General features: G+C 45.4%; 1 protein-coding gene across 6 annotated transcripts in view; it reads left to right on the top strand.

Annotated features, from left to right (window-relative positions):
• Positions 1 to 13673, top strand: part of LOC307181787 (5-formyltetrahydrofolate cyclo-ligase) — a 263359-nt gene extending 249686 nt beyond the window's left edge. For 3 of the 6 annotated variants that reach the window (XR_013827041.1, XR_013827042.1, XR_013827045.1), the window contains 3 exons: positions 589 to 699; positions 1358 to 1660; positions 12819 to 13673. The gene's annotated coding sequence lies outside the window, so the exon portion shown is untranslated. Of the gene's footprint in view, positions 1 to 588; positions 700 to 1357; positions 1661 to 5889; positions 6138 to 12818 lie in introns of those variants that run through there. The other 3 variants (XR_013827046.1, XR_013827044.1, XR_013827043.1) reach the window with 3 other exon arrangements.
• The last annotated feature ends 2787 nt before the right edge of the window (positions 13674 to 16460 follow it).

Genomic DNA, 16460 nt, shown 5'->3' with positions numbered 1-16460 from the left:
CGTTATGTCTTGCTGCATAACAAATTACCCTAAGTCTCAGTAGCTTCAAACTAGAAGCATTTATTATCTCACACAACTTGTGTGAGGGGGTGGGTCCTGGGGATGACTTAGCTGGCTGTCTGGCTCAGAGTCTCCCTCGAGGTTGCAGTCAAGGTGCCGTCTGAGGTTGCACTCATCTGGGAATGGACCTGAAGGGTCTCCTTCCCCGTTAGCTAAGTCACATGCTTGGCGTGTCATTGCTGATCGTTGGCAGGCGGTTCGGATTCCTCAAGGCTTCTGTTCTTCGCCATGTGAATCTCTCTCTAGGGCTGCTGGAGTGCCTTCACAACATAGTAGGTGACCTCCGCCAGAGATAGGGATCCAAGTGACAGCAAAGTCTTGAAATCACACATCATCAGTTCCACTTACTCCTCTCATTGGAAGAGAGTTAAGAGGTACAGCCCACACACAAAGAGAGCAGGATTAGGGTCCACTTTTGAGAAGATTGTCAGAGAATTTGTGGACACATTTAAAAGCCCCTATAGAAAGATATCGATTTTATTAACGTTTTCAAAGAACCATTATTTTGCTTTGCTGATTCTCTTACAGATTTCGTCCTCTATTTCATGAATTCCTATTATTTGCTGTTTCCTCCTCTCCACATTTCACCAGTGTAACCAAGTTCCTGCAGTAAATTCATTCCATCGGACGCTGATACAGGTCTGATACCCCTTTGAATATTTGGAAAAAACAAAACAAATCAATTATACGCCCCTCATCTCTCACTCACACACACACACACACACACACACACACACACACACACACACATTTTGTTGATTTGTTCGCAGATTCAGGAGGTTTATGAACCATGGTTCTTACATTGGTAGAATGTGAGTTTTAAGATGTTTTTCCAAAGGGATAACTTACGGTGTTGAGTCAGCCACACTCACTCACTCATATTGCCTCCCGTTAACACCAAAAGCTCAGACTTCTGCTGCAGCTGGCCTACCCCAGGGAGCCAGCCTGTGGTCCTGGAACCAAAGTCCTCTCATTCCATACGGGAACCAGAGGCACGACCTTGGCAAATGAGGCTGCCATGTCAAACGTTTGGGCTGGACACCTCAGATATTGCCAGATATTGAGCATTTTGCCCCGAATGCTACTAGCAAAATATTCCTATAAAACGAACATTTTTCAAGGTCAGTCTGTGTCTTTAGGGGCTCAGTGCTTGGACCTCAGCCATGAGGCTCCCCTGACCAATTTGAAAGTGTAGCTTTTTGCTCTGTGTTGGAATAAATGTTCACCTTGCTATAAAACATCGGTTCTCTTTCGGGTCTAAGTAATTTCCCTTCCCTTCTGCTTGCCTACCTTTGAGGTGTTAAGAGCGCGCGTGGCCAGAAGAGTGGTCTTCTGCCCAGTCTGGAAGCTTGGCCAGAGGAACTGGTGTTCTTGTGTACTGAGGTCATCTTTCAAAAGTACCAGACGGTTTTTCGTCCTTCTCACCCAAACGTGACGTTTCCTGGCAGCCATTCCACCACCAAAGTGCCAGGAAAGGGGACGACAGATGCCTCCTAAAAGTACAGGATAGGGGATGTCTCTATCAGGGAAGAAGGAAGGGGAAAGCCCACCCCTTCTGGCCTCAAAAAAACTGCGGGAGGAAGGAGGCTGTCAGAAGCAGGTGAGTAAGTAGGGAAAGAGGTGTGTTCTGACCCTCTCCCAGCTGAAGTGAGGAACCTCCCAGCTAAGCCTCCAGAGGCTTCCTCAGCTCCTGGGGCTGGCGCGGGAGGGCGAGGACAGTGTCCACTTTTTCCTGGTTCCCCCTAGAAGATCCCAGGGATTGATGGCGTTGGCTGGGAGGCTTACTCGGGGAGACGGGTGTTGCTGCCTTGTGGTGAGGGACACTGTAGCTGCGGGCCAGATGGCAGATCATCTCGACCAAGAACTGGCCATGCAGCACAGCTAGACCTCAGGGGACACGCGGTCCTAGAGAGGATTGACTTGGACTCCAGATAGCAGGACTGCCGAGCCCAGACAGAACCAAGGAGGGCAGGCTTCAGCCTCTGGTGCCAGCAGGGCTCCTGTCGATCAGGTGGACAGCGGCATCCTCATACAGACTACAGGAGCCGGAAGGGACCGTGGGCCTGTGGCCCGTGTGGATCCGAGGTCTTTCTCGTCACCTTTAGGTCACACAGACCAGCTCTCTTGTATCAACACCTCCAGATGCCCTCTTGGAGATAAGCGAGGTGAAAAGGGATTAAAAAGTACAAAACGTTTATCCAAAAGAAGCTGAGTTCTCTAAAGAGACTGTTTTACATTATTAGATCAGATTGAATTTCCTTACATCCATCGTGGAAAATGAAGAAGTTATGTTTTCTTTGCAAATCGGAGTGCCGCTGGTAAATTTGCAAACCTGATACGAATTGATGCACAAAGATGATAATTTTAGCTGCTAGAAGCAAGGCTGCAGAGTGGGACTGGTCTGAGCTGAGCTGTTCTCGTGTCCTTCCGCATGGGAATCGGTGTCAGAATGAGGGGGACTAGACTGCATCTGTGGAGAGCGGCTTTTCTTTGGTGGGAAAAATAATTAGCCTGGAGGTAGCTTTCATCCAGTTCTGCTCCAGGCCGATTATTATGAAGGGAATGAGTCATCTCATCAAGAACACACCAAGGACTTCTCTGGCAGTCCAGTGGTTAAGACTCTGCCTTCCAGTGCAGGGGGTGTGGGTTCAATCACTGGTCGGGGAGCTAAGATCCCACATGTCTCACAGCCAAAAATACCAAGGCATAGACCAGAAGCAATATTGTAACGAATTCAATAAAGACTTTAAAAATGGTCCACATCAAAAAAAAAAATCTTAAAAAAGAAAAGAACACCCCAGTTCCTTTCTTAGGACCTTCCTCCCTCCACAGGGCTTGGAATTTGGAAGGAGATGGGTCAAGTTCAAGCTCTGGCTCTGACTGGGTGGGCAAGTCGATAGAGTTTCCTGAGATTCTGTCTATCAAATGGGGATTGAGACATGTGTACCCCTAATCCTCGTGGCTTCAGAAAGAGCTGATGGAGGGTAACAGAAAGTACTTTTTATAAACCGAAAAGTCCTAATCCGGTGCCCATTCCAAGCTTCCAGATGCCTTCCTTTTCCTGCAGTTTCCTTTTTGCATCCTGCATATTCCAGGCTTTTCCTCCGGGCTCTGTTCTGGCCTTCGGCTGAGCAGAGGTTTGTTCCTTTGTATCAGGTCCCGTGCTGGGTCCTGGAGATCTTGAGGCCAATAGATCCAACATCTCCCCTCGAGGAACTTCTTGTCCACTCTCAGGCACTGTCCTGCCTTCTCCTGGCAGGCGACTTTCCCTTTGGATGTTACTGGTTATGAATTCTCCTTGGTAGAATGGGCTTGAAGGTGGGATTCTGTAACTAGAGTAGGCCCTTCAGGAAATGGGTCCAACGTCTGAGATATATGACTCGTCAGTTTTTCAGTAAGTATAATGCCCTAAACCAGGCTCATTTGGAGTGGAATCTGGAGGGCAGTGCCCTGGATCTTAGGATGCGAATAGCGGGCTTGGGTGGCTCACCTGGGTCAGCAGGTGCTGAGTTGGATGGCGAGGGCAGCTTACCCTCTTCTGTCCCAGGGGTCAGCCTTTTTATCACCCACAGGCTTGCCTGTCACTACCTAGCTTCGAGCCCTTCCACCCAGACTTGTTTTCCTGTTGGCATCCTCAACAGATATGGCGCGACCTATTTGGTTGGAAACCCAGAAAAATTCTTTCATTCACTCTCCTAGCACACCCTTTCCTGAAGACCTAGATTTCACAGGGGGCACAAAACTAGGACCAAGTCAGAGAGGGAGACAGCCTGGAAATAAGGTATAGACTCAGGGAACTGTTGATGCTTCCGCCTGAGCCCACAAGGCAGTCTGGAGGCAGAATTCTCTCTTCTTTGGGGGAGTCCATCTTTTTTCTCTTGAGACCTTCAACTGATCAGACGAGGCCCCCCCACACACATTATGGTGGCTAATGTGTTCTACTCAAAGTCCACTGATTTAAGTGTTAATCTCATCTAAAAAAATGCATTCACAGCAGTGTCTGAATCAGTGTTTGGGCAAATATCTGGAAATGGTGACCTAGCCAAGTTGACACGTAGAATTAACCATCACGTAAGTTCAAAGAGGCATGGCTTGGCCAGGGTGGCAAGCCTGGGGCTCTAACACATAAGGAAGGTGTTAATAATGGACATCAATGGGAAGCCACCCTTCCCCCATCACTGCATCATGAAGATTCAAGGAAAGGAAGTACCTTTTGGAGCATAACCTCAAAGCCTGGCTTTACAGAACATTCTGGAAAAGATCTAGAAAACTGAAGCCTAAGATGAGCTTCCTGTTCCCACACTTGGATGAAAATTACTGGGTCATTCTTGTTGCAGTTGGTTGTAGGGTGGATGTTAGCCCACACAGTACTTCTTTTTTTTTTTTTTTTTTTTAATTTCTGCTATGTTTTGACATTTCAATCTATTATCTTTTTTTTTTTTTGCTGCACCACACAGCATGTGGGATCTTAGTTTTCCGACCAGGGATAAAACCCGTACCTCTTGCAGTGGAAGCATGGAGTCTTAACCACTGGACCACCAGGGAAGTCCCAGTACTTCTTTTTGAATTAGAAGAAAGACTCCCTTTCATGGACAAATCAGAAAATAGCCCCTCCTGGGCAGCTGGATTAGAAAAGGGTAACCCTTCTGGGCAGACAAAGGAGCAGGTGCCTACGTTCTCCTGTGGGTGTGGCCTCAGCCATGGAGCAAAGCCTGGTACATGAAGTGCACGCTGGTTTCCCAGAGTGACCTGCTTCCTCAGTTGGGTAACTTTTGTGCACAATGCGACCTGCATTGGTGGTTGGTAGAGAGACGCGCTGATAGTGAAAGGACACCTAGAGGTCGTCTAGTCCACCCACTCCTGTCTTGGAGATGGAAACACTAAGTCCTAGAGATGGACAGAAGGTGACTTCATTCATGCAATACCTCTTTAGCAGGACAACGGTGAGAGGACACAGCAGCTCCCAGAAGGAGAGCCCTCCGTCTTGCCAGCCTGGTCCACCCTACACCAGGCGTGAAGCCAGCAGGAAGGAGAGACGATGACACCCCTCCAAGGACTCCAGGCCTGATGTGGATCCCAACTGTTGACAAAATGCAGGCTGGCGTCAAGGATTTGGGGGGACAGCATCTTTGCTGACGGTTCTTTTCCTCCTCGTATGTGTGTGGTAGTGGACGCATCTCATCTGCGTTGTAAAAGTCAACTGCGTTGACTTGTTTTACAGACCTTCTGAGCACCTACCGTGTCCCTGAGAGTCCAAGGCGAATAAGGCAGAGTCTCTGCCACCAGGAGGTCACCGGATATTCATGGCAGGCACATGAATAGGCAAGAATGGCACAGACTTCCAAGGCGACCCATGGAGCATTGTGGAAGCAATGAGTATGTGCCTTTAGCTGACCCACCCCTGGAGCCAGAGGGGTCCGAGTAACTCGTGCATCAGTCTTTTGAGAAAGAGTTCATCAGAGCAGATGAACGTGTACTCTAGGAAGAGAAGCATAGATTTTTCTCAATTGCTTCCTCTCCCTCTCCCCTTCTCTGTCCCTCTCCCCACCCTTCCCCTCCCCTCTCCTCCTACCCTCTCCTCTCCTCTCTTCTCTTCTTTTCCTTCCTCCCTCCCTCTTTTTCTCCTTTCTTCTCTAAGACACAGATGAAAGAATACTCACCTCTCAAAATCAAGTTTGCCAAAGCAGTGGTCTAATTGGGCCCTGGGAGATTGGTCAAAGGGTGTTGTTTTTCTGGTAGATCCTCACGAATGGAATTCTTATTAGTCTTCCAGTCTCCTTCATTAACATGCATTTTCTCTCCCTCTCTGCATCTTGCTCCCAACTCCAGGGCTGCTGAGCCCAGCCTTTGTCTCTGGGACTCAAATGCCGATAGGCTGTACAGTGAGAATCTTCAAGAGTGTGTGAAGCCAGGCACGCATGTGGTTAGTCAGAAGAAATGGTTGCTGGAAATGCTGGTCCTCAGAATGACATCTGCTGGGTGGCCTCTCAGAGGGTGGGAGCTGCTTCCCTCCCAAGTCAGGCTCTGCCTAAGCGAGGCTTAGTGATGGAAGCTACTGTTTATTACCCACGAACTCTGCGCCAGACCCTGTGTTCCGTGCCTTACCCAAACCACCTCCTCAGCACAACGTGTGGCAGGAAGTGAGCATCCTGGTCCCTACTGACAGATGAGAAGAATGAGGGTGAACAAGGTCCAAGAACATTCCAAGGTCACACGGAGGGTAAATGGCAGAGCCTAGACCTGAATATGGATCTAGGTGACACACTGCCTGTTACAGGTGCAGGCAAAGAATAAAGACAGAGACAGGTACATTCTGCCCCCACCCACCCCACCCTTGGGTGCCCGAGGTGGCACGGAGCAAGACAGTCATGGTTCTGGAACTTTTTCTCCCAAGGGCTCCAGGGGCTCAAGAGAGAACAGGGCACTGCCTGTCCCCAGCCACCACAGCAAGGGTCCCAGGGAAAAACCATGTCTGTGGCAGGGAATAGTCAAGTGGACAGATGACTTTGCCTCTAAGCTGGACCGTTGTTTAGGGACAGGATTGTCCTCCTAGGGAACACCGGCCATCCCAGGTGCTGTGGACTGAATTGCGTCTCCTCCAAAGATGCTGAAGTCCTAACCCCAGCACCTGTCAATGTGACTTTTATTTGGAAACAAGGTCTTTGTAGATGATCCAGTAAAGACGAGGTCATCAGGGTGGACCCTAATCCAGTATGGCTTGTGTTCTTATGAAAAGAAGGAAGTTGGACACAGAGACAAACACACACAGGGAGAACTCTGTGTGAACACAAGAGTGGAGATTGGGGTGATGATTCTACAAGCTAAGGAGCCCCAACGATTGTCAACAAACCAGAAAAAGCTAGAGGAGAGGCATGGAACAGATTCTCCATGACAACCCTCAAAAGGAACCAACACCGCCAAGACCTTGATTTTGGGCTTTTAGCCTCCAGAACTGGGATACAATACATTTCTGTTGTTTAAGCCACCCAGTCTGTGGTACTTTGTTATGACAGCCCTAGGACACTGATACACCAGAGCTCCTGGGGTGTGTGTCCTGCATTCAGCCCTGTAGTCAGACCTGGACTGAGAAACTCCAGGGAGCCCTGGTGCCATCGCCTGACTTGAAAGGACCCAGCATTGCTGTCTGGTGCCAAGAGAGGCCAGAAGGTGCACAGCCATCATCAGGACTGGATCCCTGCTGTGTTAAGTAAGCACTGTAGCTCATCTTCCAAGTGGTGGGGTCCCTGGTTACAAAGAACCAGATGGAAATCCAATTGCACTCTCAAGGCTGCTACAGGGGAAGATGGTGTTTGTGTCCTGTGCTATTCCAGGGATAATTAGCATCAGAAGATTAGATTCATAATGCCCCATTCATTTTCTCCGCTCATCACTGGTGTCTGGTGGAGAATTGGAATTCTTAATCCCGCACGCTCTAAGTGAATGCATATTGAACAGTTTTGACAGCTTGGAAATTTCGTTGCAGGTACTTGATGACTTCCCATGTCAGGATCAATTTGCATCCTTGTTTTTTCAGCTGATTAGGTCCCATCCAATTTTCTTGAGCCAGGGTTTCAGAGAATCTGGCGTCTTCCATCTCTACCATGAAGGGATGCAGGGTGGTGATGGTCCCAGGGAGGCTGGGTTTGAGATCGGATATCCAGAATCACTGAATCCACCAGGACTCCTCTTATGTTTGCTCAAGGAAAAAACAGTGAACTCTCTCCTAAAGAAAATTACACAATGCAGCTTTGGCCCAGAGATTCTGGGAGAAGTCAGCAAGAACATACACAGAGCTTCTAGCTTGGACTACACAGAGGACAGAGGATGAAGAATAAAGGATGAGAGTGTGGGTGTGGCTCCTGTGCACACCCCAGCTCTACCATTTCCCTCTCTATAGGACCTTGGGCCAATTACTTGCACTTCCTAAGTTTTCCTCATCAATAACGTGGGGATCGTTGTAATAGAAACCTTATACGGTTGTTGTGAAGATTAAATGAAATATTACATGTAAAAGTTCTCTGCTTGGTGCCTACAGCATAGTAAGTGTTCAATGAATGTTAACTTTGAAGCAAAGTTCCTCACGGAAAAAAGACAATTCCTCTTCCTTCACCTTCCTCTCCCCGCTCCTGCGTCTCCTCCTTTTTCCCTGTTCTTTATCCTCAGTCAAAGAAAGTCTACAGCACGGTCCAGCAGAAATGCAGGAAGAGCCACATGTGTCGTTTTGTTTTCTAGTAGCTATGTTAAAAAGGTACAAAAAGAAAAAAACAAACTGGAAGATACAGAGAACAGATTGTTGGCTGTCAGAGGTCAGGAGTCGGGGGGAGGTGTGAAATGGGTAAAGGGGTTCAGGAGGTGCAAACTTTCAGTTATAAAATAAGTCCAGGGGATGCAATGCACAGCATGTGACTATAGTTAATGATACTGTATTGCCTATTTGAAAGTTGTTTCAGAGAATAGATCTTAAAAGTTCTTATCACAAGAAGAAGATTATAACTATGTGTGGTGACGGATGTTAATTAGACTTATTGCGATGATCATTTCATAATACATGGAAATATTGAATCATTATGTAGCATACCTAAAACCAATATAATGCTATATGTTAATTATACCTCAATAAAAAAACAGAATTTGGAAAAAAAGGTACAAAGAAACAGGTGAAATTAATTTTAATGACATATTTTATATAAAGCAATATAGTATAGATCATGTAATCAGTGTAAACATTATTAACGGGATACTTTATATTGTATTTCTCCTACTGTGTCTTCACAAGCCAGTGTGTATGCTATGCTAACAGCGCATCTCACTCCGGACTGGCCACGTTTCAAGTGTTCAATGAGCCACGTGGGGCTACTGGTTGGGATACTGGGCAGTACAGCTCTAGACGTGCTGGAGCTTGTGATTCCCCTAGAAATTTTCCACTTGTTCCCATTATCTCAATCTCCTGGCCTTCTTGTGCTGGGGTGACAAGGACACATCATGACTCTCAGGTGAGTCAGGAGCTTCCCTCGGAAGCAGTAGCCAAGGCAGGAAATTCTGTTCCCACTGCAGACACTGCCACCTGGTTTTAGGTGCTCAGTGAGACAACTTAGCCCTTGATAGTCTGGGGATCAAGAGATGAATAACAGGGCTTCCCTGGTGGCGCAGTGGTTGAGAATCCGCCTGCCGATGCAGGGGACACGGGTTCGTGCCCTGGTCTGGGAGGATGCCACATGCCGCGGAGCGGCTGGGCCTGTGAGCCATGGCCGCTGAGCCTGCGCATCCGGAGCCTGTGCTCCGCAACGGGAGAGGCCACAACAGTGAGAGGCCCGCGTACCTCAAAAAAAAAAAAAAAAAAAGAGATGAACACACACCATCCTGACTCTTCATGAATTCATAGTATAGTGGGTGGTCTATGTGCAAAATAATTACTGTTCACTGTCATAAGAGCTGTGATAAAATTTCGTTAAAGTTGTTGATGAAACTTGAGAGAAGGGTGATACATGTAAGATAAAGTTAAAAAATGTAAATTCTATATATGATCATGGCTATTAAAATTCTCTCGGTTGCTAGAAATAGAAACCTTAAGCCAAAGGGTGCCTACTACTACTAAGCATGTTATATGAAGAATTTAGAGGAATTATGCAAATCAAGGAAATCCTAAATCCCAGTCAAGGATGCAGTCAGCTTTCGCAGACACACTGGAGCAGCGTTAAAGATTCAGGCAGATCTTTCTTATGTGTTCTGCTCAGCATGCATTTTTGATACTTCGCTTGCCCTGCAGTCCAGCTTTCTTTCTCTAGTTCACATGAAGGAATTCAGTCACTGGTAATGGCTCCAGAATGTGTCATCCAGACACAGAGAGCAGACAGGCTGATATTTCGATATCTTAATTCGAATTTGAAATTGGTGAGAAAAGACTTTGATTCAGCTTGAATCCAATAGAGCTTGAGCTAGGTAGCCAGGAGACAGGGCAATATCGTGTAAACACGGCTTCCTCTTCTCCATGTAGATGGAGGAGAACAAAGTCCTTTTCCAGAAAAATAAGAGAAGGTGAGTGAATCAAGCAATAGATGTTCACTACATTCTTCCCCTTGACTTCCCAGCATACAGGCTTACACGCATGTGCAAACATACATGCACACATCCTTTTCCCTCATACATGCAAATAGGGCTCTAGCTCGTGTGATTCACCAAATTCCTTTTCCCCTATGGGAGGTGAGCTGAAGTCCCATCTGGCAAGGAAATCTAACACGATGTTGACCCTCTCTTTTCCAGGCTCACAGTCTTTGGGGATTATCCCTTCTTCTACTCATTTTCTTTGTTTTTTTTTTTTTAAGATTTTTTTGATGTGGACCATTTTTAAAGTCTTTATTGAATTTGTTACACTATTGCTTCTGTTTTATGTTTTGGGTTTTTTTGGCCGCGAGGCATGTGGGATCTTAGCTCCCTGACCAGGGATCGAACCCACACCCCCTGCATTGGAAGAAGTCTTAACCACTGGACCACCAGGGAAGTCCCCTTCCACTCATTTTCTTTTGAAGGTGATTTAGAGGAACAAACGAGGCAACGGGAAATCCCAGGATGCCCAGACTCCTCTGGCCTCTCCCAGACATGACATCTCCTAAGCACCGTAACTCTACCGTTTTCTGATCAGGACGCTAACTTTAGCTTTATGATGAACCGGCCAAGTTGACCGCTGCAGTTTAGCAAGGTATATGATTATTTGATCCTCAGCTGCCTCAGATTTCTGGTGATGTCCATAAAAGGCCTTGTTTCACAGAGTCACATACTTTATGCTATTCTCTATCAATTTTTAGAATGGCTATCTTGGACTGGAGTTTGTATCTCTCATCTTGTACCATAAAGTCTAAAGAAGTAACTGAAACATGCTAAAATCCTATGAAATTACTGTTGAATCAAGTCCCAAGAGCAAATAGGCAACAGTTTCACTAATTATGTCACTATTTCATGGAAAAGATTGCCACCTTCCCAGACAAGGATAGGAAAGTGAGCATGTTACTGACCAGAGTTCTTGACCTTCTCAATAAATAGAAATTGATCAGAGGCCAGAAAAGAAATTCAGGCAAGGCTTTATTGGGACCCCTGCTGCAGCAGAGGGGAGCGAGAACAAACACCAGGTTCCCTTGCTCACTAGCTGGGGGGGGGGCGAGCTTGCTCCTTATATGGGGTGAGGGTAGGAGTGTGTCCAGGGGTCGGGCTGGAGGGGTGGCTTAGGTGTTTTGCCCACCCCTTAGGTGGTGTCGTGTGCAGGGGACATGCGCCGTACCCTGCTTTTGTTCCCGCTCTTCAGAAATGGCACTTGGGTTTTTGGTCTTTTTGTATCTTGTTGTCCATAATTCGCCCCTACTGTGCATGCATGCAGTTATTTTAAGTCCCTTATAGTTTCTTTGTATTTTGTTTCTCAAGATGTTTGTCCAGGTGCAAGCACTGCAGCACAGGGTCCCAGGTCCCAGGTCCCAGCCTGTCTCAAGCACATCCTCACTTCTCTCCTCACCACACTCCTTTTAAAATCCTGATAATTGAAAATCTCCACTGCTCGCAGCAACTTCTGCATTAGTTAAGCTTCGTTTGGTCAACAATAGCAGAGATGGACCATGGCTAGCTTAACTTAAAGAGGACATTTGTTGCTATGGCCATGCCTTGAGATGGACAGGGACCAGGGCAGATTCAGTGGTCCTAGTTGGAGGGCTTCATGAGCCTTCACTCTGGAGGACTCTAACATAGCTCAGTTTAAAGGTGCTCAGGTGCTGCGTCTCTCAGTACAAGATTCAGACCCTTGGTAGGGATGATTAATGGCTTAGCTTGAGTCAGATGCCTACCTGTGGCCAGTGAAGCAGAATCACCTAGTACAGACATAGCTGAGGGGTCTGTTCATGTCGATCGGGTCCAGCTCCTGGGGAATGGGCAGTTGTGGTGAGGTCTACATAGACTTAAGAGTTAGATGAGCTTCACATGATTGTTGTTATTTCTCTTCTAAATCTTTACAAGAAACTTTTTGGCTTTTTCCTTCAATTTTCTAACTATAATGTATTTGCGAACACTATAGATATAATCCACTCTATCACTAAATGGAATTCCAAGCTTTCTTCCACTTTCTTTTTTTTTCTTTTTTTTGCGGTATGCGGGCCTCTCACTGTTGTGGCCTCTCCTGTTGCAGAGCACAGGCTCCGGACGCGCAGGCCCAGCGGCCACGGCTCACGGGCCCAGCCGCTCTGCGGCATGTAGGATCCTCCCAGACCGGTGCACGAACCCGTGTCCCCTGCATCGGCAGGCGGACCCTCAACCACTGCGCCACCAGGGAAGCCCCCCTACTTTCTTTTAAGCTTCAACTTCTCCACTCGTGTATTTAATTTATCTGTCTGTCCACAGGAAAATTTTGAGTAGTTTTTGCAAGAAAGTTATCTGAGTGATGGGATGTATGGTCATGTGTTTATCTGTGATGTCATTCTTTGCCTTCTCTCATTAAAAAATTATTGTATTTAGATTTCTTTTCCCCAAAAATGTTCTGCAAAAAACTCTCATTATCTTCTGGAATTTAATATTGTGAAGGAAAAGTCTGAGCCAGCTGATTTTCCTTCTAGGAAACTAATTTCTCTGCCTGTGTACTACTTTGACTTTTTCCATTATCTTTGAAGGTATTTTTGTTGTTGTTGTTATGGTAGTGGGGGGGAGGGATTGGGTTTTTTGTTTGTTTGTTTGTTTGTTTTTTGCAGTACGCAGGCCTCTCACTGTTGTGGCCTCTCTCGTTGCAGAGCACAGGCTCCGGATGCGCAGACTCAGCGGCCATGGCTCACGGACCCAGCCGTTCCGTGGCATGTGGGATCTTCCCGGACCGGGGCACGAACCCGTGTCCCCTGCATCGGCAGGCGGACTCTCAACCACTACACCACCAGGGAAGCCCTGTTTTTGTTTTTTGATTAAAGGAAAACTAGGAAAGTTGGAACAGGTACATTAAGTCCCCCACATATGAACGAGTTGCATTCCCAGAGCACATTCGTAAGTCCAATGTATTTTTAAGTCCAACAAAGTTAGCTTAGGTACCCAGTTAACACAACTGGCTATATAGTACTGTACTGTAATTGGTTTATAATACTTTTCACACAAATAATACATTAAAAAACAAATAAAAAGTAAAGAAAACATTGACTCTTTCAGTACAGTACCTTGCAAAGTACAGTAGTACAGTACAACAGCTGGCATCCAGGGGCTGACATCGAGTGAACAGGAAAGAAGAGTTACTGACTGGAGGACGGAGAGGAGGTGGGAGATGGTAGAGCTGAAGGATCGTCAGCAACAGGAGATGGAGGGCGAGCGGTGATGTCACTCACGCCTGACGTGGATGGCACAGGTTCTGGTTCCTTGCTAGAACTAGATGCACATTTGCATCTTTGAAAGTTTGCAACTTGAAGGTTCATATGTAGGGGACTTACTGTATTAGGTTTTCCTTCCAGAAACCTACAGTAAGAATTTATATGAGTACTAAAAAGACACCGTCAAAACTAAAACCCCGGACAATAAAACAGATTTCCAAAATACTGAGCTCCGAGAAGTCTAGTCTGACAACTTCTACTTTCCCGATGGGCAGTGTGTACATGTGTACATGAATATCAGGGGAAGAGAAGGTGGGTGGAAGATGAGTGGTGGGGTGGCTAGGAGGTGTCAGGAGAGTTTACTGAGAAAAAATGTAAATGAAAGCTGACTTGAGAAATAAAGTATTTCCAAGCAATGTGGAAGGCCTTGTTGAGCTCGGAGGTCACACACCTGTAATGACCCTAATCTGCATGGTTATTCAGTTTTCTCCAACAGTACTCAGAAGCCAAGGTATTGGACTGGAAGAAGCAGGCAGTTGGGTGGATACAGGCTAGTATTTTTCTCAGTAGGTATGAGAAAAGGGCAAGCAGGTCCTCTCACAATAGTGAGAGGCCCACGTACCGCAAAAAAAAAAAAAAAAAAAAAAAAAAAAATAAAGAAGGTTATTAAGAATATTATTGGGACAAGTAAATAATTGGAATATGAGTGGTTAGACTAGATAAAATTATAGCCTCAATGTAAAATTTCTTGAATTTAATATCGGGACTGTGGTTACATAAAAGAATATTGTTATTCTTAGGAAACACACACAAATATCTTAAGGGGGGAAGGGGCATGGTGTCTGCAACTTGGGAGAATACATCTGTAACAAATATTGGAAAAAATCAGTATTCCTAAAAATCAATTCCTAAAAATCAATGCAAATAACCCAATAGAAAAGTGATCATATAATATACACAGTAAATAACAGAAAATATACAATGAAAAGATACTCAACTCTCTCATAAAGAAATACAAGTTAAAACAATAAGACACCATTTTTCACCCATAGAGTGGCAAAATCAAGAGAGTTTGGAAATAATATAAAGTGTTGACACTTAAACAGGAAACGGTAGAACTATAAAATGATACAGCTGCTTTTGAAGAACAGTTCACCCACGACCCATATGTACCCAAAGGGGCAGGTACAGAAATGCTCACTGCAGTCGTGTTTAAAGTGAAAAACTTGAAACAACATAAATGTATATAGGAATATGGGTGGAAACTCAAGTCATTTCATTGAGTGACAAGTTGTAGAATAAAATTATATGTGCTATTAAAATCAATAACAATTAATGTACTACTAAATGATATAATTTTATGGATCTATCAATATATATCAAAATTATGTAAAATCAAGGAAAATGTTCTTACAGGATATGCATCAAACAGGAACTCAGGATGGAGAGGGTGAGGTCTGATCAGTGAGAACATCAGCTTATCTGCAATGTTTTTATTTATTTATTTATTTATTTTTGGCTGCATTGGGTGTTCGTTGTTGCATGTGGGCTTTCTCTAGTTGTGGCGAGCAGGGGGTCTACTCTTTGTTGGGGTGCCGGCTTCTCATTGCGGTGGCTTCTCTTGCTGCAGAGCATGCGCTCTAGGCGTGCGGGCTTCAGTAGTTGTTGCATGCAGCCTCGGTAGTTGTGGCGCACGGGCTTAGTTGTTCCGTGGCATGTAGGATCTTCCTGGACCGGGGCTCGAACCCATGTCCCCTGCATTGGCAGGCGGATTCTTAACCACTGCACCACCAGGGAAGCCCTATCTACAGTGTTTTAATTTTTGAAAAGAGAAATGTATTCCTATACTGCTTGTGTAATTAAGGATTACAAGTGTAATTAAGAATTTCATATATAATTGCACATTAACTTTAAAATGTAGGCAGCAGCCTTTACCTCCCCAAGATCATTTATAAATCAATTTTTGTTTCTGTTTCGTCTGTTAATAAGTCAGATACCACTTACTGGAGGATGGTCCCCTCTGTCATTCTAGCTTCTATTTTTACTCTTCCCTGGCACCTCTGGACCTTCTATTTAAATCTGTAATATTGTGATTTGGAAATTAAATTCAAGTGAGGACAAAACAAAGGTGCTTCTGAATTCAAGTAGCTTGGGTGTTTACCTTTCCCCTGTTCAATTGTGTGTGCACAAGAACCTTCTCTGTCTTAACCCTGTGAGGAAACCGGTGAGAAACCACATGAGGGTATCACTGCGGGGAGTCCACACAATGACACAGTTTGGCAGCTCTGTTCTTTGAGGGACATTGTGAAATAATGATATTTCTCTTCCCAAGCCTGATGACTAGAAAATGTGAGTTTCACGTGGGACCTGCATCTCCCGAAGAATGGATGTGATGTCCTGTATAATTCTTTTTTTTTAAACACCTTTATTGGAGTATAATTGCTTTACAATGTTGTGTTAGTTTCTGCTGTATAACAAGGTGAATCAGCTATATGTATACATATATCCCCATATCCCCTCCCTCTTGTGTCTGCCTCCCACCATCCCTATCCCACCCCTCTAGGTGGTTGCAAAGCAATGAGCTGATCTCCTTGTGCTACGCGGCTGCTTCCCACTAGCCATCCATTTTACATTTGATAGTATATATGTCAATGTTACTCTCTCACTTCGTCCCAGCTTACCCTTCCCCCTCCCCGTGTCCTCAAGTCCATTCTCTACATCTGTGTCTTTATTCCTGTCCTGCCCCTAGCTTCATCAGAACCATTTTTTTTTTAGATTCCATATGTGTATACCCTGAGAAAACCATAATTCAAAAAGAGCCATGTACCACAATGTTCACTGCAGCACTATTTACAATAGCCAGAACATGGAAGCAACCTAAGTGTCCATCGACACATGAATGGATAAAGAAGATGTGGCACCTATATACAATGGAATATTACTCAGCCATAAAAAGAAACAAAACTGAGTTATTTGTAGTGAGGTGGATGGACCTAGAGTCTTAACTTCACTTCATACAAAGTGAATTAAGTCAGAAGGAGAAAAAGAAATACCATATACTAACACATATGTATGGAACCTGTA

Source organism: Stenella coeruleoalba, assembly GCF_951394435.1.
Source record: "Stenella coeruleoalba genome assembly, chromosome: 2".
NCBI lineage: Eukaryota > Metazoa > Chordata > Mammalia > Artiodactyla > Delphinidae > Stenella > Stenella coeruleoalba.
Note: the sequence above shows the minus strand (reverse complement) of the source record. Positions and strands in the feature narration are given on the sequence as shown.